At 34.5% G+C, this 22,142-nt stretch overlaps 1 non-coding gene across 1 annotated transcript; it reads left to right on the top strand.

Annotated features, from left to right (window-relative positions):
* The first annotated feature begins 4,236 nt into the window (after positions 1-4,236).
* Positions 4,237-4,344, top strand: LOC112700362 (small nucleolar RNA R71). Its single transcript, XR_003153269.1, has one exon. It is a non-coding gene; the product is annotated as a small nucleolar RNA R71 (small nucleolar RNA).
* Positions 4,345-22,142: the final 17,798 nt, after the last annotated feature.

Below are 22,142 nucleotides of genomic sequence, written 5' to 3'. Positions count from 1 at the left end.
CTTTTATTCAAGCATAGCAAAGGGAACAAGACACATATTCAAGCAAGATGAAACTAAAGCAGGCATTTAGACTAGCACACTTATGACAATTTAAAGAAAGTAACCAAAAAAATGCAAATGACAGGTAAGCTAATCAGCAGGGGTACATTTGCACCTTCAATTAACAGTTTTAAACTAAAGACAGTCAAGTAACAATACAACCTCTTGGAGTCCACTTGCTTCCTCTTTGTCATCATCATTATTGGCTTTAATGTCTTTCCTTTATGTCGCCACCTGATGATGCATCTTATCCTCCAAGAAATTGAATGGCTCTTTTGCAAAGAATTTGAAAGTTGCTTGTTCCCCCAACACTTGAGGGATGGTTAGCATGCATGTATGCTTGTGTTTTTCTAAACTTAAGTTGGTGTGGGAACAGTAAACTTAGTTCCTTGCCTAATTCTCTATGCAGCAAATTGAATACATGTAGAAACTTCAATTGCTTCTATTAAGAAAACAACTATGAACTAGAAATTAAACAATTGTTAAGTAGTTTCTCTAATTGTTTGGAGCAAGTGACTGATCATACTGAGGGTTGCAATGTGTTATTAATGAAATCTTTGGTGGAACACCAAACTTAGTATCCCACATTCACCTTTGAATTGTTTTGGTGTGCAAAACCAAACTTAGCTCCTTGCAATACAGAAAAATGTACTTAGCTCTCTTATTGAAACAGCTTAAGAAAAGAAAGTTACCTCTGGTTGGGTTGCCTCCCAACAAGCGCTCTTTTAACATCACTAGCTTGACGGTTGCTTCATTAATTGAGATTGTACTTCATCTTGGGGCTTTCCCCCATATTACCCATATAGTGTTTGAGCCTTTCTCAATTTACAGTAAAGGTTTCCTGTGAGCTTTCTTCCATGATCTCTATATTTCCATAAGGTGAGATCTTGGTGACCAGGAATGGGCCTGACCATCTTGACTTTAGTTTCCCAGGAAAGAGCTTTACACTGGAGTTGTAAAGGAGCATTCTCTGTCCTTCTTCAAAGTTCCTTGGTGCCAAATTGAGATCATGCTTTCTCTTTGCCCTTTCCTTATAAATTTTTGCATTTTCATAGGCCTGGGATCTGAATTCTTCCAGTTCTTGTAGTTACAAGATCCTTCTTTCACCAGCCGCATTGTTGTCAAAGTTCAGTAGCTTGAGAGCCCGGAATACTTTGTTTTTCAGCTCTACTGGTAGATGACAAGTCTTTTCATACACCAATTGGAATGGAGACATCCCAATGGGTGTCTTGAAGGCTGTCCTATATGCCCAAAGAGCATCATCCAACTTCTTCGACCAGTCTTTTCTTGAAGTTTCCACAATCTTTTCAAGAATCCTTTTGAGTTCTCTGTTGGATATCTCTGTCTGCCCACTTATTTGGGGGTGATAAGGTGTGCCACCCTTATGCTTGATTCTATATCTCAAGAGGAGAGTCTCTAGTGGTCTGTTACAAAAATGGCTTCCTCCATCACCAATTAGAGCTTTGGGAACTACAAACCGGCTGAAGATGTTTTTCTATAGAAAGTTCATCACTACTTTATTATCATTTGTTGGAGTTGCAATGGCCTCCACCCACTTGGATACATAGTCTACTACCACCAAAATATATTTGTTTGAGTATGAGGTTGGAAATGGTCCCATTAAATCAATCCCCCAAAATGTCCTCCACAACAAGATCTATGACAATTCTATAAGACTTCCCTTCTTTCTTCCTCTAAGATGCGTCTTCTAAGTATTCCATCTGAGCACCTTTTGAAGAGGTATGGTTCATCCCAGATGAAATACTTGGTATCATTGATAAGCTTTCTCTTCTGATGTTTATTGATCTCCGAATGCACTTTCCCAGTGGCTTTCAAATTGGCAATGTTTGCGAACCAGGGTGCCTTGTGAACCAACATTAATTGCTCATCAGGAAAAGACTCATTCACACTCGGGCTGTGTGTGCTACCTTCTTAACAAGGAATTCTTGACAAGTGATCTGCTACTTTGTTCTCTACTCCTTTCTTGTTTTTTATCTCAATGTTGAACTCCTGCAGTAGCAAGATCCATCTTATCAATCTTAGTTTTGATTCTTGCTTGGCAAGTAGGTATTTTAGTGCCGCATGATCAGTAAAAATAATCACTTTAGAGCCAATGAGATAAGAAATAAATTTATCACATGCAAACACTATTGCTAGTAATTCCTTTTCAGTGGTGGTGTAATTTCTTTGGGTTTCATTCAGAACCTTGCTGGCATAGTATATAACATGCACCAAATTGTCATTCCTTTGTCCTAACACTGCCCCAATAGCAAAATCTGATGTATCACACATCAGCTCGAAAGGTAAATCCCAGTTAGGTGGGGCAATGATAGGTGCTGAGAAAAGTTTTATTTTCAGATTTTCAAAAGCCAGCATGCATTCTTGATCAAACACAAAAGGTGCATCAGAGACCAATAAGTTACTCAAAGGTTTGGCAATTTTTGAAAAATCTCTAATAAACCTTCTGTAGAATCCAGCATATCCCAAGAAGCTCCTAATTGCTTTGACATTACTAGGAGGAGGTAATTTCTCAATTACTTCCACCTTAGCTCTGTCCACCTCTATGCCTTTATTAGAGATTTTGTGGCCAAGTACTATCCCTTCTGTTACCATAAAATGGCTTTTCTCCTAGTTTAAGACTAAGTTAGTCTCTTGGCATCTCTTTAGCACCAAGGCAAGGTGATGCAAGCAATTTAAAAAGGAATCCCTAAACACTGAAAAATTATTCATAAATATTTCAATGAATATTTCAATCATGTCTGAAAAGATAGACAACATGCATCTTTGAAAAGTGGCAGGTGCATTACACAATCCAAAAGGCATGTGTCTATAAGCGAAGACTCCATATGGACAAGGAAAGGATGTTTTCTCTTGATCTCTTGGCTCAACTACTATCTGGTTGTAGCCTGAGTAGCCATCCAAAAAGCAATAGTATGCATGCCCTGCATGCCTTTCCAGCATTTGGTCCATGAAAAGAAGTAGGAAGTGGTTGGTGCACGAAACTGTGATCATCAAAAATGGCGCCAAAGACTTGGAGCTCTCAAACGTGAATCACACTTTGTCACAACATCGCACAACTAATCAGCAAGTGCACTGGGTCGTCCAAGTAATAAACCTTACGTGAGTAAGGGTCGATCCCACGAAGATTGTTGGTATGAAGCAAGCTATGGTCATCTTGTAAATCTCAGTCAAGCGGATTCCAATGGTTATAATGGTTTTAGAATATAAAGATAAATAAAGCATAAAATAAAGATAGAGATACTAATGTAAACCATTCGTGGGAATTTCAGATAAGTGTATGGAGATGCTTTGTTCCTTCTGAATCTCTGCTTTCCTACTGCTTTCATACAATCATTCTTACTCCTTTCTATGACAAGCTGTAAGTAAGGCGTCACCGTTGTCAATGGCTACTTCCCATCCTCTCAATGAAAATGGTCTAAATGCTCTGACACAGCACAGCTAATCATCTGTCGGTTCTCGATCATGTTGGAATAGAATCCAGTGATTCTTTTGCGTCTGTCACTACACCCAACAATCGCAAGTTTGAAGCTCGTCACAGTCATCCCATCTCAGATCCTACTTGGAATACCACAGACAAGGTTTAGACTTTCCAAATCCTAGGAAAGACCTCCAATAATTCTAGCTAATACCACGAAGACTCCGATCTTTCGGAATGGAGGCTAAAAGACACGCGCTCGATCTAAGGTAGAACGAGAGTGGTTGTCAGGCACACGTTCATAGGTGAGAATGATGATGAGTGTCACGGATCATCACATTCATCATGTTGAAGTGCAGCGAATATCTTAGAATAAGAATAAGCTGAATTGAATAGAAGAATAATAGTAATTGCATTAATACTCGAGGAACAGCAGAGCTCCACACCTTAATCTATGGTGTGTAGAAACTCCACCATTGAAAAATACTTCTTTAGTACTGTTGAGTCAACATTTTATTCTGAGCTAGTATGGCATTCAGAGCATCAATTTCAAGAACTTCCTTCCTCTGAGACGTCCCATTACTCACAGGATCCCTCTCAGAGGTGTACATGAATTGGTTATTTGCAAACATGTCAATGAGTTCTTGAGCTTCTGCAGGCATTTTCTTTAGGTGAATGGATCCACCTGCAGAATGGTCTAGTGACATCTTAGAGAACTCAGATAGACAATAATAGAATATATCCAAAATGGTCCACTCTGAAAGCATGTCAGAAGGACACTTTTTGGTTAACTGCTTGTATCTTTTCCAAGCTTCATAGAGGGATTCACCATCTTTTTGCTTGAAGGTCTGAACATCCACTCTAAGCTTGCTCAGCTTTTGAGGAGGAAAGAACTTGGCCAAAAAGGCCGTGACCAGCTTATCCCAAGAGTCCAGGCTATCTTTAGGTTGTGAGTCCAACCATGTTTTAGCTTTGTCTCTTATAGCCAAAGGAAAAAGCATGAGCCTGTAGACTTCAGGATCTACTCTATTAGTCTTAACAGTATCCCATATCTGCAAGAATTCAGTTAAAAACTGATAGGGATCTTCTGATGAAAGTTCATGAAACTTGCAGTTCTGTTGCATTAAAGCAACTAGTTGAGGCTTCAGCTCAAAATTGTTTGCTTCAATGGCAGGGATTGAGATGCTTCTTCCATAAAAATTGGAAGTAGGTGTAGTATAATCACCAAACATCCTCCTTGCATTATTATTGGGTTCGGCCATGTCTCCATCTTTTTCGAGATTCTCTGTAAGGTTTTCTCTGAATTGTTGTGCTTTAGCTTCTCTTAGCTTCTTCTTCAGAGTCCTTTCAGGTTCAGGATCTGCTTCAACAAGAATGTCCTTGTCCTTGCTCCTGCTCATATGAAAAAGGAAGAGGAATCCTCTATGTCACAGTATAGAGATTCCATTATGTGAGTAGAAAAAGAAAAGAATAGAATGACGAAGAGAAAAAATCAAACACAGAAGAGAAGAGAGGGTTCGAATTTTAAGATGAAGAGAAGTGTTAGTAAATAAATAAAATAAATAGAAAGATATAAGAGGGAGAGAATTTTGAAAATTATTTTAAAAAAAAAAGTTAGTGATTTTCAAAAATTGAGAGAATAAATAAAATTAAAATGAAAATTTGAAACAATTAGTTAATTAAAAAGAATTTTGAAAAAGGGTAAGGTGGTTTTCGAAAGATGAGAGAGAAAAGTAGTTAGGTGGTTTTGAAAAAGATAAGAAATAGTAAAACAAACAAAAATTCAATTAGTTAGTTGAAAAAGATTTGAAAATCAATTTTGAAAAGATAAGAAGTTAGAAAAGATTATGAATTTGATTTTGAAAAAAAGATATGATTGAAAGGATATGATTGAGATTTGTTTTGAAAAAGATTTGAAAAAGAAATTAAAAATATTTAATTTTTAAAATTAAAATTGATTACTTGAATAACAAGAAACTAAAAGATATGATTCTAGAATTTAAAGATTGAACCTTTCTTAACAAGAAAGTAACAAACTTCAAATTTTTTAATCAATCACATTAATTGTTAGTAAAGTTTTCGAAAATTATGAAATAAAATTAAGAAAAAGATTTTGAAAATCAATTTTAGAATTTTCAAAAAATAAGAATAAAAATGAAAAACATTTGATTTTTGAAAGAGTTTTGAAAATATAAGATTTTTAAAAATGAAATCTTGACTTGACTAACAAGAAACAACTTATTTTAAAAAATTTTGACTAAGTCAACCCAAAGATTTCGAAAATTTATGAGTAAAACAAGGAAAAGATATTTTTTTGATTTTTTTGAATTTTTAATGATGAGAGAGAAAAAGAAAAGATATCATTTTGTGTTTTTCTCTTTTTTTTTTTCAATAAACAGCAAGATTGACACAAGACATGAAAAATTAAGATCAAAACACATAATACATGCAAGAACACTTTGAATGTCAAGATGAACACCAAGAACACTTTGAAGATCAAGATGAACATCAAGACTTATTTTTGAAAAATTTTTAAGAAAAGAAAAACATACAAGACACCAAACTTAGAAATTTTTCATGCTTAGACACTATGAGTGCAAAGATGCATATGAAAAACAACAAAAGACACAAAACAAGAAGATATGAAGATCAAACAAGAAGACTTACCAAGAACAACTTGAAGATCATGAAGAACACCATGCATGAGTTTTTTCGAAAAAGATGCATAAATTTTAAAAACATGCAATTGACACCAAACTTAAAAATTGACAATAGACTCAAACAAGAAACACAAAATATTTTTGATTTTATGATTTTATAATTTTTTTTGGATTTTTTTTGAAAATGTTTATAAAAACGAAAAAAGAAGAAAAAAATTTTGAAAGATTTTTGAAAACTTTTTGAAAAGGAAATTACCTAATCTGAGCAACAAGATGAACCGTCAGTTGTCCAAACTCAAACAATCCCCGGCAACGGCGCTAAAAACATGGTGCACGAAATTGTGATCATCAACAATGGCGCCAAAGACTTGGAGCTCTCAAACGTGAATCACACTTTGTCACACACTTTGTCACAACTTCGCACAACTAACCAGCAAGTGCACTGGGTCGTCCAAGTAATAAACCTTACGTGAGTAAGGGTCGATCCCACGAAGATTGTTGGTATGAAGCAAGCTTTGGTCATCTTGTAAATCTCAGTCAGGCGGATTCCAACGGTTATAATGGTTTTTGAATATAAAGATAAATAAAGCATAAAATAAAGATAGAGATACTTATGTAAATCATTGGTGGGAATTTCAGATAAGTGTATGGAGATGCTTTGTTCCTTCTGAATCTCTGCTTTCCTACTGCTTTCATCCAATCATTCTTACTCCTTTCTATGGCAAGCTGTATGTAGGGCATCACCGTTGTCAATGGCTACTTCCCATCCTCTCAGTGAAAGTGGTTCAAATGCTCTGTCACAGCACGGCTAATCATCTGTCGATTCTCGATCATGTTGGAATAGAATCCAGTGATTCTTTTCCGTCTGTCACTACGCCCAACAATCGCAAGTTTGAAGCTCGTCACAGTCATCCCATCTCAGATCCTACTCGGAATACCAAAGACAAGGTTTAGACTTTCTGGATCTTAGGAATGACCACCAATAATTCTAGCTTATACCATGAGGACTCCGATCTTTCGGAATGGAGGCTAAGAGACACGCGCTCGATCTAAGGTAGAACGGGAGTGGTTGTCAGGCACGCGTTCATAAGTGAGAATGATGATGAGTGTCACGGATCATCACATTCATCATGTTAAAGTGCAGCGAATATCTTAGAATAAGAATAAGCTGAATTGAATAGAAGAATAATAGTAATTGCATTAATACTCGAGGAACAGCAGAGCTCCACACCTTAATCTATGGTGTGTAGAAACTCCACTGTTGAAAATACATAAGTGATAAAGGTCAAGGCATGGCCAAATGGCCAGGCTTCCCAAATAGCATGTGAATATGAAAATAGGGAATAAGACCCCTAGTACAATAGTAAAAAGTTCTATTTATACTAAACTAGCTACTACGGTTTATAGAAATAAGTCTTAGTACAGAAATCTACTTCCCGGGCCCACTTTGGTGTGTGCTTGGGCTGAGCTTGAGCTTTACACGTGCAGAGGCTTCTCTTGGAGTTAAACACCAATTTGTAACGTGTTTTTGGCATTTAACTCTGGTTTGTGACGTGTTTCTGGCGTTTTACTCCAGAATGCAGCATGGAACTGGCATTGAACGCCAGTTTGCGTTGTCTATGCTCGAATAAAGTATGAACTATTATATATTGCTGGAAAGTCCTGGATGTCAAATTTCCAAAGCAGTTGAGAGCGCGCCATTTGGAGTTTTGTAGCTCCAAAAAATCCATCTCAAGTGCAAGGAGGTCAGAATCCAACAACATCAGCAGTCCTTTTTCAGCCTGAATCAGATTTTTGCTCAGGTCTGTCAATTTCAGCCAAAAAATATCTAAAATCACAGAAAAATACACAAACTCATAGTAAAGTCCAGAAATGTGAATTTTTCATAAAAACTAATAAAAATACCCCTAAAAGTAGCTAGATCCTACTAAAAACTACTTAAAAACAATGCCAAAAAGCATATAAATTATCCGCTCATCACTGGTCTTTTCTTGTGGCCTCATTGATCTTTCTGTAATCAATACACATTCTCCATCCCGTGATAGTTCTTGTGGGGATGAGTTCATTCCTTTCATTGGACACCACAATGATGCCTCCTTTCTTGGGGACCACTTGGACGGGGCTCACCCATGGACTATCCAAAATTGGGTAAATTACCCCTGCCTGCCATAGCCTCATAACCTCCTTTTATACCACTTTTTTCATGACTGGTTCAACCTTCTTTGGGGTTGGATGGAAGGCCTGGAATCATCCTCCAATGAGATCTTATGCATACATATGGAGGGGTTTATCCCCTTCAGATCAGCAAGGGTCCATCCAATGGCATCTTGGTGCTTTTGTAGCACTATGATTAACTTTTTTTCTTGATCTTGACTTAGAGCAAAATTGATGATCACTGGGTAACTATTATCACTTTCCAAGTATGCATACTTGAGAGTATGAGGTAGTGCTTTTAGTTCGGGTTTGGTTGCTTCTTTCTCTTCCTTCTTTTCCTCTAATGTGCTTGGAATGAGTGTCTCAGTTAGTTGAACTGCTGCAGCCTCACTATTTGATGTGAGATCTTTTTCTGATACCACCTCAAGTCCTTCTTCTTCTAAGGTTTCTTGCACTAAGATCACCACTGCATCTAATCTCATGCATTCTTCTAGTGACTCCTGTGGGTAGCTCATGGCTTTGAACACATTGAATACCATTTTCTCCTCATGTAGCCTAAGGGTAAGTTCACCCTTTTGGACATCTATGATGGCTCCGGCTATTGCTAGAAACGGCCTTCCCAAAATGATTGAAGCTTTGGCTTCTTCCTCAATATCCAACACCACAAAGTCTACTGGGAAGATGAAGTCTCCCACCTTCACCAACAAGTCTTCTACTACTCCATGGGAGAATTTGAATGATCGGTCTGCTAATTGAAGTGCCATTCTTGTTAGTTTGGCTTCCTCAATCTTCATTCTTCTCATCATTACTAAGGACATCAAATTTATACTGGCTGCCAAATCACATAAGGCTTTTTCCACTGTGATTTCTCTTATGATACAAGGGATTTGGAAGCTCCCAGAGTCCTTTAATTTATAAGGCAATTTGTGTTGAATGATGGCGCTACATTCCTCAATTAACACCACAGTTTCATCTTTTCTCCAGCTTTTCTTCTTGGTCATTAATTCCTTCAAAAACATAGCATAGAGCGGCATTTGCTCTAGTGCTTTAGCAAAGGGAATATTGATCTATAGTCTCTTAAAAACCTCCAAGAATCTCGAGAATTGGTTGTCATTTTCATTCTTCTTTAATCGTTGAGGGTAAGGGCTTTTGCAACATATGGCCTCAAGACTTCTTTTTCTTGAGGTGGGTTGGGAGCAGGTGTTTGTGCTTCCTCCTTATCTTTTGAGCTTTCTTCCACTCTCTTTTCTTGTGTTTCTTTTGAGGTCTCCTTCAATTCCTTCCCACTCCTCAGTGTGATGGCCTTGCATTCCTCCTTTGGGTTTGCCCTGGTGGTATTACAGGGATTGTGGTTAGGGACTTGCTTGGATAGGTATTCAATCTATACTTCAAGTTTCTTGATGGCAGCATCCTGGTTTTGCATATTGGATCTCACCTCCTCCTTGTAAGCTTGCATGTCCTTAGACTTCTTGCAAAGTGCTCCAAGCATGGCCTCAATCCGGAATAGTTTATCCTCAGATGGTGACGGTAGGCTATAATGTGGCGGTTGAGGATGGATATTTTGTGCTTGATATAATGGTTGGTGAGAGTTGTTGTGTATGGTTTGAAATGGTCTTTGGTTGGGTTGTTGGTAAGTGGAATTGTTGTAATTGTTTGAGTTATGAGGTCTATGATCTTGGCTTTGGTTTTGCTGGTTTTCCCACCCTAAATTTAGGTGGTTCTTCCAACCAGGATTATAGGTTTTGGAGTATAGATCATAGGGTTGACTTAATGAGTTTCCAACATAATTAGCTTGCTCCCAATCACCTTTTTCCTCTGCATTCACTCCCTCTGGTGGCTGAGTGTTGATTGTTGCCACTTGGTTCCTCTCCATCTGCCTGGTGAGCTCTGCTAGTTGATTGGTGATTAACTTGTTTTGATCTAGTATTACATCCATGTGACTCAGCTCCATCACTCCTCTATTGGTGCTTCTATCAGTGGCATAGAAGAATTCATTGTTGGCTACAGTTTCTATGATGTCTATAGCCTCTTCAATTGTCTTTTTCTTGTTGAGAGAGCCTCTTGAAGAGTGATCTAAGGCCTTCTTTGATTCATATGATAATCTTTCATAGAAAATGTGCAGCTGTACCCATTCATTGAACATGTCCGGAAGGCACCTCCTTGTATCTCTCCCATGCTTCATAGAAAGTTTCCCCATCTTGTTGTCTGAATGTTTGCACCTCAGCCCTTAATCTGTTAACTCTTTGGGGAGGGTAGAATCTTGCCAAGAACTTGTTAACGACATCCTTCCAAGTGGTAAGGCTTTCTTTAGGAAGTGACTCTAGCCACTTAGATGCTTTGTCTCGAAGAGAGAAAGGGAACAAAAGCAATCTATAGGTGTCAGGATGAACAACATTGGCCTTCACAGTATCACATATTCTCAAGAATGTGGTTAGATGTTGATTGGGTTCTTCTTGGGCACTTCCTCTAAATGATCAATTATTTTGAACAAGGGTGATGAGTTGCGATTTTAGCTCAAAGTTGTTGGCATGAATGGTTGGCTTTAGAATGCTACTTCCACAATTCCTAGGATTGGGATTAATGTAAGAGCCTAACACTCTTCTCTCCTGCCTTTCATGATTACCAGCACCTTCTCCAACATGGTTATGAACTTTCTCCTCCATAGTGATGCCTATATCTTCTTCCAACTCCTCTTCACCAACTATGCCTTTACCTCTTGCTTCCCTCTTTAGTCTAAGGAAGGTCCTCTCAGGTTCACTGTCAAAAGAAGTTGAAGCTCCTCTTCTACCTGTCATACACATAGTAAACAAACAGCAAACGGCAAGTGAAGAATTCACTGTTAATGAGAATTATGGTTATAGTGGTTAGTGCAATTGATCAAATGGTTGGTGGATTAGTTGTGCTAGAAAGTAAAAGAAAAACAACTAAAATTGTAGAAAATAGTAGTAAACAACTGAAATTGAAACTGATTAACAAAAGAGAAGAAAAATATTCAATCTAGTTATCCTCCAATTTAATCATTGAAAATGCAAAATCAATCCCCGGCAACGGTGCCATAAACTTTATGCATGGAATATTGTATCCCTAAAATTTTCCCTCGGCAAGTATACCGAATTGTCGTCAAGTAAAAACTCACAATAGAGTGATGTCGAATCCACAGGGATTGATTGGTTGAGCAACTTTAATTAGAGGAGTGTTCTAGTTGAACTAAGCATAATTTGAATAGAGAATTGCAGAATTTAAATAGCAGGAAACAGAAATAACAGGAAAGGTAAATAACAGAAAGTAAATAGCCGAATATAAATTGCAGAAAGTAAATTGCAGAATTCTAAATAGGAATGGGGTGATTAAGCATAAGTGTAAATAATAGAATGTAAAGAATGGGTAAGATCAGAAGTGGGGAAGCTCATTAGGCTTAGGAGATATTGCATTCTCCGGATCAAGTTCATTCTCATCTCTTCCTCAATCAATGCATTCATTGATCTCTTGGCAATCTTAGGTGATTGGATCCTAATGTCTTGGCAATCCAATCTCTCTAAGCTTGAACAATTGCCCAATTTCTTAATCTAATTGCTCATGGGAAGAGATGAAGTACGATCACTGATTATACCACACACCTTCATAGATCAAAGTATTGGTAGGATTACATGTCATTATATCCATCCAACCCCCAACCTAATCTAATGTGAGAAAGATTTCAAGCATGATTCTATGATTTTTCTTTCAAGCCAATCACAAAACCCAAGTACATTCAATTTCTATATCAAGACAATTGAATGCTTGAATGAAGAATGAAATTTTTCAAGCAGATCAAGAGAAAAGAAAGAAGAAGAAGAATGAAAACTATAATTGATCCATTGAATTACAACAGAGCTTCCTAACCCAATGAAGAGGGGTTTAGTTCATCATAGCTATGGGAATGGAAATTGAAAATAAAAAGTGCCTTGAAAGAAAACTAGATCTACAGAGAAAGTAAAAATTACAGAGAGTACAATATTGGATCCCCCCAGGTTCCAATTCCTTTTCTAACTTAAACCCTATGTTATTTATACACTTTCTTTCTTCAGTCTTCAAGTACTTGGGTTGTGCTTTTGGCCTTTGTTGAAGCAAGCTAAAGTGGCTATCAGTGACGTTGAAGAGGGACATTTGGCAACTGACTTTCATGCTTTGCATGAGTGCTCAATTGTACTAGAGCTGGTGTCAACGTCGGTAATCAACGTTTGTGGAAAAATGCTGGGTCAAACGTTACCTGAAAAAGGATTTCTGGGCGTTGCCACCAACGTTTAACTCAAAGTTGGTGCACCAACGTTCGCCTATCCACGCATGCACGTCGCCCACGCGTACGCGTCAAAACAGCGTTTTGCACGTGTGTGTCGCTCACACATTTGCGAGACTGGCTAAAATCTGATTCTATGCGTACATGTCATCAACGCGTATGCGTCGAAGCAAGTTTTCTAACTCCAAATTCTGAAAATCTCATCGAGAACGTTGGTGGCAATGTTTGTGGCAACGTTTGCACACCAACGCTCTTTTGGTCACGTGTACGCTTCTCCCACGCGTACACGTCAAAATTGGATTTTTCCCATTTTGCGCGTGCGCATCGCCCATGCGTACGCATGACTTCACAAAATTCCACTTTCACGTGTACGCGTCGATGACGTGTACGCATCACACTAAAGTTTTCCAGCTCCAGAAACAAAAGTTATCAAAGACGTTGGAGGTAACGTTGGTGAGCCAACGTTCCCTCCAACGTTGGCACCAAAATCACAAGAACGTTGCCAGCAATGTTGGTGAGCGAACTTTAGCCACCAGCGTTGCACTTTTACCCCCCTTTCCTCCAATTTTGAGGTAACGTTGGTGAGCCAACTTGGCCACCAACGTTACTTCCTTTTCCTTGGCTTCTTTCTCTACATCTATTATCAACCAAACACATGCATCAAAGCCTTGCCAAAATCACAAGAAATTGCATCATTCAAAGCAGTCAAGTAAATCTTGCATAAATCTCATGAAATTGCATCAATTCACCATGTTTGATTGAATCAAGATATGCATGAAATTCTCATCCAATTACTTACTTTTTCCTCAAGAAAGTTATAAATCCAAATGAAAACAAATGAAAAAGGCTTGTTAAACTAGCCTAAGGTGCCTTGGAATCACGTGGCACACCACCTGCAGCGTGGCACGCCCTCTCCTAGGTGTGTAACGCCTTTGCCTTGTGTGCTCCAAGGGCTTGATTTTTCTTCAAGTGTGGCACGCCTCCCCTTACACGTTGCACACCACTTTCAATATACTCCAGGGTGTGGCACATTTCCGTTGCTCGTTGCACGCTAGGATTGGTGTTTTATAGGGCGTGGCATGCTCTACTCCCAGTGTGGCATGCCTTGCTCTAGCTCGCTCCCAGGGATTCACTTCTTGATAGGGCATGGCACGCCCTGCTTCAAGCATTGCATGCCTCTGCTTCTTCTCCCAGGGTATAGCACACCGCTGCTTCAGCTCACTTGCGTGGCTTGGGTTCTCACATGCTTTGTTTGTCTTTTCATGAACCTCTCTTTGCCACTTGATTTTCATCTCTTTAATATTATATTTTATTAAAAACATTTTGAAAATATAGAGTAGCAAGTGATATTTAAAAGTAATGAGATTAACAGAAGATTGTGTAATGAAATCTACGAAAATGAGAAGAAAACATAAGAAAAACTACTAAAAATGTGAATGCATCACTAATATATTAAAGCACACGTGAGATAATTCGAATAATATATATTCTGAAATTGGGCAATATTAATAGTAAAAATTTGTTCATTATAGACATTATATGTATGGAAGTATAGATGTTATAAAATATAAAATTATAAATGTTATTTATGTAAAATTATGGATGTTATGTTTGAAATTATAGATATTAAATAAATGATGTTTTAACTATTTTCACTAAATAAAACAAGAAAAAAGATTAAAGAAAATAGATTAAAAAAATTATGTATGTGCATAATAGGCTGAAAATTGGCATATATAAGATAGTAAAAGAAAAACTTCACCAGATTTAGTAGAATTGTTAGTAGTAGATAATATTTTTACCATAATGATTAGTAAAATAATTTTAATATTATTAATATACTTTTATTATTACTATTAATGTAATTAATACACATCTTATTCAATTATTATTATTTATGAGGGTAAAAAATGAGGAGAGAAAGAAGAAGAATAATAAACATGTGTGTTATACTTAAAAAGGTTAAGTTGGTGATTTTATTTGACAATGAAAAACATGATGATTAGATGTGTCACATATGATGTTTCCATCAAAAGTTTTAATAAGCAATTGACCTTTGGAATTGGATATATATAAATCTTCAAGATAGCTTAGGATCTAAAAAAATGTTTACACTTTCGAAGGATGACAAGTAGAAAATTAAATGTGATTTTAAATTGGTAGCCTAGCTAATATAAATAAAAGAAAAGTTGTATAAAATTATTATAATTTATTTATATACGTACCTTATTATTATTATTATTATTAGATGGACGTCATTGGCGGTTTTATATTTATTCCCGTCATTTCTGCTGATGGACGGCACCACCTTTCTTAAAAAAAATTTAGGCCACCAAATCATGAGATCAGTTTAGTGATTCAAATTTTGAATTTACAAAACAATTAGTGGAACCCAACCTCACATATATAGCTGATTAGACCAACGAAAATTGTATTAACGGATCAAGTGTTGTAAGAATTAACATGTTTTGATGATTCTAGGTAGACCTGTTCAACCACATATATATCCTATAGTTGATGTCTTCGTCGATAATAACTCACGACGGGTGGAATTTTGAATTTTTGACAGCGCAAACTTGATCCAATTATTGAATTGCATTTCTTCCTTAAGTTTTTTTCCTGCCGTGATTTGCGTGACGCAACTAATCAAAGAAAAAAGCCTGTATAATAATAATATATAATATCAATCATTCAGTGGTACAGCAAAAATGTTCCATGTAACAACGAGAATATTTATTTTGTTTTTACTTTATGACGAGAGCTTATATATAATCCTTATCCGGAACTAGTAGAAATATTTGAAACAAAAAACTATAATAAGTCTTATTATATATGAGAATTTGGTTGGATTAGAGCTTTCATGGGAGAATGAGACCAAAGTGACTTTGACGTTACAAACTTAGAGATTAAGGATATCCCTAGTATATGCTACTACTGGGGCCTTAATTTTCTGTTCATTTAGGTAGCGTTTGTTTTGAGGTACTGAGATAGAGACTGAGAGACTGAGACTCAGTATCGTGTTTGTTAGTTCAGAAACTGGTACTAAAATTTCTGTCTCTGTCTCTAAAAATTCAGTATTTCAGTACCTCCAAAAAGTAGGGACACAGGGGACTGAAATTTTTATATATATGATCAAATTTCAAAGTTGTATATATATATTTGGTATAGTTCATACAAAATCATGTTATATTCTATAACCTTAAAATGGTGGTTGGTATTAAAATTGAACCTAATTTTTATTGATAAATGAAAAAAAAAAGATAGATTTTAATATTGATCCATTTACTAAAGTTAGATATATGTCTAAATTCAATGAATATTAATTTTGTTACATAAAATATCAAGTTGGGAACAAACTGGCCCCGCTGATGGGCTCCATAAACGTCACATATATTGGGGGCAAAACAAAAACAATCCCTAATGAATATGATCTTGCATGGTCTAAAATATGAAAAACAGCAATAATGAATAAGCTATAGTTTTTCACCGAACTGCGCTGTATTTAAATTTTAAAGGTACGCCTCCTCCTTGTGCCGAAATAAAAATTAAACGAACAACACTTTGTGTCATCAGTGGCGCGCTTGGAATATATAGGTTTGAGTTTTATTGTTATCAATGATTAGGTGAGGTACATACACGAGTTGTGAGGCTGTGATCGATTCAATGATTTTAGGTCGAGTAATGTTAGGTGACAGTTTTCTTTTTCACTCAATATCAATTCATTTTTTTTAAATTATTTTAGTTATTTTAAATTTTAAATTTTATATTATAAATTTATAATCTAAAATTTAAATTATAAATTTAAACACTAAAGTTGATTAATATTAGCTAATTATTAAAAGTTTGTTTTTTTTTATTTTTTCTTTTAATTTCTCTAAAAAAACAAAACCACGCAATTGGCGTGTAATTTAATTTGAGTCAACATGGCAAATACAAACAATAAACATTAAGAAATAATAGAATGATAGTGACTGGTATTAATATATTCTAGATTCTAGAAAGAGGCTGCACATGAAAATTGAAAAAATGGAAACGGAAAAGATGGGGGTAAGGAGTAGAAGGAGAGAGGGAAGGACCACCACAACCATAACGTGATGGGTTGGGGGGGTGTGTGTGTTGTTTTTTGTTTTGGAACCAAGTGGTAGTGCAGCATTGTCATTGTCTCTGCTCATCATAATAATAAAACCGTCCAAAAAGCACTACATACCAAATCCACATCAATCACAAACTTCGTTTTTTCTCCTCTTCTAATTAAGAGTTGCCTAGCTAAGACACTTGGTAATATTATTAGTGCAAAATTTTTAAGTGAATTATTTTTTTTTTTTTGGTTATTTAAAATGAATTATAAGACGCATCATTTTTGCTCAGTTATTTATAGAAAATGAATCAAAACCGCAATTTACATTTAGGCACATTTGCAAAAGAGCCATAAACAAATAAATTTGGTTAAATCTACGGTAATTTTTCTGACACTCTAAGAAATTGAAGGAACTTATTGCCTGCCTGTATATCTTATATCATATATTATATATTAGGTGGATTTTATTATGTTTATTATGTTTACGGTAGTTACGATAACCGTATAACTGTTGTTAATTAAAGTTACATATTTTGATAAGAGAATATTTTTAGCAACACTTGATAAATAATATAAATAATAAAATATATCACTTTAATTTTAATAATATTTTTAAAATACTATAATTATCATAATCAGTTAATCACCATAATATAGACATATTAAAATACACGTACATATTAACGCATGTTAAGCTTATTCTATATAATTTTAACACATAAAATCATAATATGATTAACAAATACAATTTATAGTTAAAATTTGTATAAAATTAAATTTCTGAAATTTGTAATGTACTTTAAAATTATATAACTACTTTTTAAATTTATACTTCTGTAAAAATAAAATTAATGCGATAAGTTAATTACTTAAAACTTATTAGTTATTATAGAAATGATATATTATGTAAACAAATTTATTTTAAATGTTAAATATGTGCATTATACAATAATAATACAAGATAGAGAATAGAAACCGGAACTTTTGCCAATCCATTCTTATGATGAAAAATGAATTAAAAAGAAAAGGTGAAGATAAAGGAAAGGAACGTGGTGGTTGAGGTGGAAGTGGGGCATAGCATTTCAGTTTACAGGCAGACAGTCTGATTGGTCAATCCAAATGTTAGAAGCAGCAATAATTCAATGACAGCTGTAAACATGGGCCATCACGTGACAAACAATATTGAAAGAATTTGGATCTTGCTGCCATGCCCTCTACGCTACACTCTGCAGTCTGCACTGTGCAATCTCCTCCCTATAAGACGTTAGGCGCGGCGCCGAGATCTTTCTACCTGCACCATATCCTTTTCTGTATTCAACAAAAAATTTTGATTATTTGGTTCCTTTTAATTTTATCTTACAAACTAAGGGTGAGTTGTAGTCTACACCTATCAAAATGAGGAGAATGATACATCTCGTATTTTCTGTTTTGTTGTCTCTTTTACATAGTTGATGCGTGTCAATAGTTTTGATGAGTTGGCAAAATTCAGGTTGCTTTATTACCATTCCAACAATGTGTACATTTTATATAGAAATTTTATTTTTACACCAGCTGAGGTTTATCTCGTAAATATGCAATATTATTATGCCAAAACATAAAATACTTGTTTTTTTTTTTTCGTGACATTGTATTGGACCTTTTTTGTAGTAATCTTCAGGGCTTGTGGTTTTTGAACCCATATTTTATGTTTTAATATGGTAAAGGTGATTTATATTTGATTTTTGTGATATTTAAGATTTTGATTGAGTAGCTAAATATGTTATTTCTTAATATATTTTAACGATGATTAAGTGATGTATTATATAATAATTATGTCTTAACGTAGTTAAGTTATTTTAACTATTAAAAGAAATTTATTCCATACAAATTAATATAAGTTTTTGAGATTGTTGAATCGGTTGACTTAAATTTATACGGTTTTAAGAAATAAATAATTTTGAACAAAAATATTTAAAACTCTTAAATAGAATAGAAATTTATGATAAACTAATTATTGATCTGTCTGACCAAAAAATACTGTTAAAAAAACAAAAAAAAATATTCGAGGGGTCTATTGATTTTTTCCTTATATAAATTAACTCTTAAAAAAAACACAATAATTAAAGTAATAGAGTAGTTATTCGTGGGTTAACTTTGCATCAAATATAATGATGGGAGTTATGCAAAATAAAGATATTATTATTGTTAAATTTGTATATAATGACGAGGGTAGTGTAAAATAAAATATTATTGTTATTAAATCAAGATATTATTATTATTATTAATTACAACAATACAATGAAAAGTTATATCTTTTAATCGGTATGTGAAATTGATATATCATTTTTTTTCAAATTTAAAAGTATTAGTGAGAAATTTTGAACTAAAAGTTACAACACTTTCTTAATTCAACGAGGAGCAAATATGGCAGCGAATCTAATAGCGAAAAAGAAAATTGCGCAGAGAAAGTAGAGTGGATCCACCCTGCAGCAAGTCGCTTCGCATTCTGGAATTGGATATATTTTACTGTAATAGTATTAGTATATTGTATGTTCTCTTATGTTTCTTAATTTTTTTTGTTTTTTTCTTTATTTATATCTATTTCGGACCTGATCTTTAGGTCCCTATCAGAGCAGTTATGACTCGATTATCTTGGTCTGGACTACTACTGTGGTCCAAACTAGTTTGGTAACTATAAATTTCAAACCAACATTTAAATTCAAATACTTTTCTTATCTTAGCCAACAAGATAAGATAAGATAACAATCTCAAAGTATATAAAGGGACCCTCATGTACGTTACACATTTCTAACCCTCACATATACTTCTCAGATCCATTTTGACTTGAGCATCAGAATGTCGTTACAGGTACCACCCCATTATTTTAGAAGTCCAATTTTGTCACCGCTAAAGGCCGGCAAGTCCCTAATCCTACTCTGGACTTGTACCAACGAAGTGTTATACATTGGCACTATTTGTGGGAATTCGCCAAGTCTTGGCAGTATGATAGAAGAATTTGAAGAGCGGTCCTCAAGTCATCACTATGAGCTTGACCTAATAAACCCAAAGTACGAACTACAAAACGACATTCGCCCGCCAACCTGCGGGAGGATAACTAGCACCATACCAGTCCAGCCAATCCCCGACAGACAACAATCACGAGAAGACGACTGCCAATCCGGCGAGGCCAGAGTAACCGCCGGCCTGAGGGAAAAGGCAATTCAAATAATTCAAGAACTCTACCAAAAGGTTACAATTGAAAGCCCCACAATTGACTAATAAAGCACTCCTAGAGAGAACTACGCTCAAAGGCGTGCCACGCCCATGCACGCCTCCATTCCCTCACTAAGGGCATGCCATGTAATACCCTACTCTTTAAAGTTTTATGCTTAAGTCGTAATTTAATGAGGGTTTGATACTAGGACATAAGGTTGAGATATAAACACTTATGTATATGAGATGATATTAAACTAAAAGTCTGTAAAAGAATTTAAATCCCTGATAAAAAACAATTCGCAAATCGTTTACATTCAATAATTAGATCTTTTTGACAATGTATAATAAAGATTAATTGTAATTGATTATTCTTTTATTTCTATAAATAAATAATAAACCATAAATTAAAGGGACTAATAAAAAAATACTCCATCTGTAAATTACCTGAAGCCACCTATGTAAAATAAAATAAATTTTTTAAATTATTAATTTTTTCCATTGTTTTAAAATTTGTTTTCGTTAAATATTTTTTATTTCTACATCTTGCTTTTAATACATTGTAGTTGCATGTTTGGGATCCGATTCATGTTGGTCGTGGATTGATTTTAAAGTTTTTAGTTTTCAGTGTTTCTAATTCTTGTAATTTTAGTTTTTAGTTTTTAGTTTTTATCTTGTGTTAAATCTTTTTTATTTCTAATTTTTTTTATTGGAAGCAAATATATTAGATTATTGGCTAGTAAAGTCCATCTGTCCAAAACGAGACAATGATAAAAATATTATTTTTATTATAGCATATTGAATAATTTAGGACTATTAAGAAAAATTTTATAGTGCGGATCAAGGATGTCAGCATAACATGTTGTCCAGCAGGACATGTGGAAATTGTGTGTGGTACGGGATTTGCTTTGATTGTCATAGCGTGCTGTTGTTGTGGTAATTTCCATTTTGTGGGAGAGTTTTCTTTTTTTTTTTTTTATGGACTTCTAAGAGGGTTTAATTAGCAAAATGATGTGTTTAACTTAGTTTGATTATTGGTTGGGCCGTTTGTGGGTCAACCAATTTTTGTTAGTATAAAAGGATTTGTGTTAGATTATTTGTGAGATGCGCGTTAGCACTTAGCACGAAGGTTGTTAAAGAACGGTGAGACTAAGTAAGCAATAACAACCAAGAAATGTAAGTATGAGTTTTGGGGTTATTTTTCGCGGGAGAAATGAAATATTTATTGTGTTTATCATTATAATATTTCACAATTAATGAAATAGTTTGTTTTAGTTGCCTACAATATTTTTTAGATTAGTAGGTCAAAAATTAATTTATCATGAATTAAAGTTTTATTTAAAAATTTATCTTTGGTCAATAGATTGTTGCATGCATAAGATAAGATTCGAAACCTCGATACTTATTTAAACGGATTAGTAAGACTAGACAAACCCAAATTGGTTAACTAATTTGCTTGATTAATTAGCTCTTTTCACCATGTGATTATTTTTTGTATTTTTGTAGAATAACTTAACTTGGTCATAGATTTTTTGTAGTTTTTATTCTGATGAAACTGATATCTTTTGAATGTGGATTGTGGATTGTAGATTTGTAATATTTTTGTAGCATGCTAAAAAAATGCGGTGGTGATGTGAAAATAAAACTTTTACAAAAAGAGTTAATATTTAATAGGAAAATGCTAGTTGTTCTTTAACTTTTAGTCTTTAATCAGTCTTTTAATTCAAATAATATTATTTAATTAAATTTTAGTTAAAACACATTTCTAATTTGTAAATAAACATATTGGTAACTAAAATTAATTTAAATTTAGATATTAGAATTTTTCTAATTTTCTATCCATTTCGTAAAGTTGTTATTTTATCTTTTTTTCATTCTATCTGTATGTACGTCCTTCTCTTTTGTACGTTCTTCTCTTTATCTCTCTCTCTTTCTCTTTCTCTCTCTCACATTCTTCTTAAAAAATCAATTCAAGAGTGCTACTCCTTTGAAAATAAAATTACTACTTTATACTTAATACTTTATTATTATTATACCTTTTTTCAACTTTATAAATTTTATTCTAAATCCAAAAAATTTTATAATATCTATCTAATATCATCCAATTGATTAATTATTGATTATTTGTTAGTTATATTTTTTTATTTTTAATATTTTCACATTTTGAAATAAAAAATAAAAATATATCCGAATTACTTAATTACTTAGTCCTCTAAATATTTAGTTTTCAAATTTAGAATGAGAAATTCACAATAAAAAAAAGAGCAATGCTAGGGGGCCAACAATTTTTGTGATTGTTAGCCATCA

Source organism: Arachis hypogaea, chromosome 6 (assembly GCF_003086295.3).
Source record: "Arachis hypogaea cultivar Tifrunner chromosome 6, arahy.Tifrunner.gnm2.J5K5, whole genome shotgun sequence".
Lineage (NCBI taxonomy): Eukaryota > Viridiplantae > Streptophyta > Magnoliopsida > Fabales > Fabaceae > Arachis > Arachis hypogaea.
Note: the sequence above shows the minus strand (reverse complement) of the source record. Positions and strands in the feature narration are given on the sequence as shown.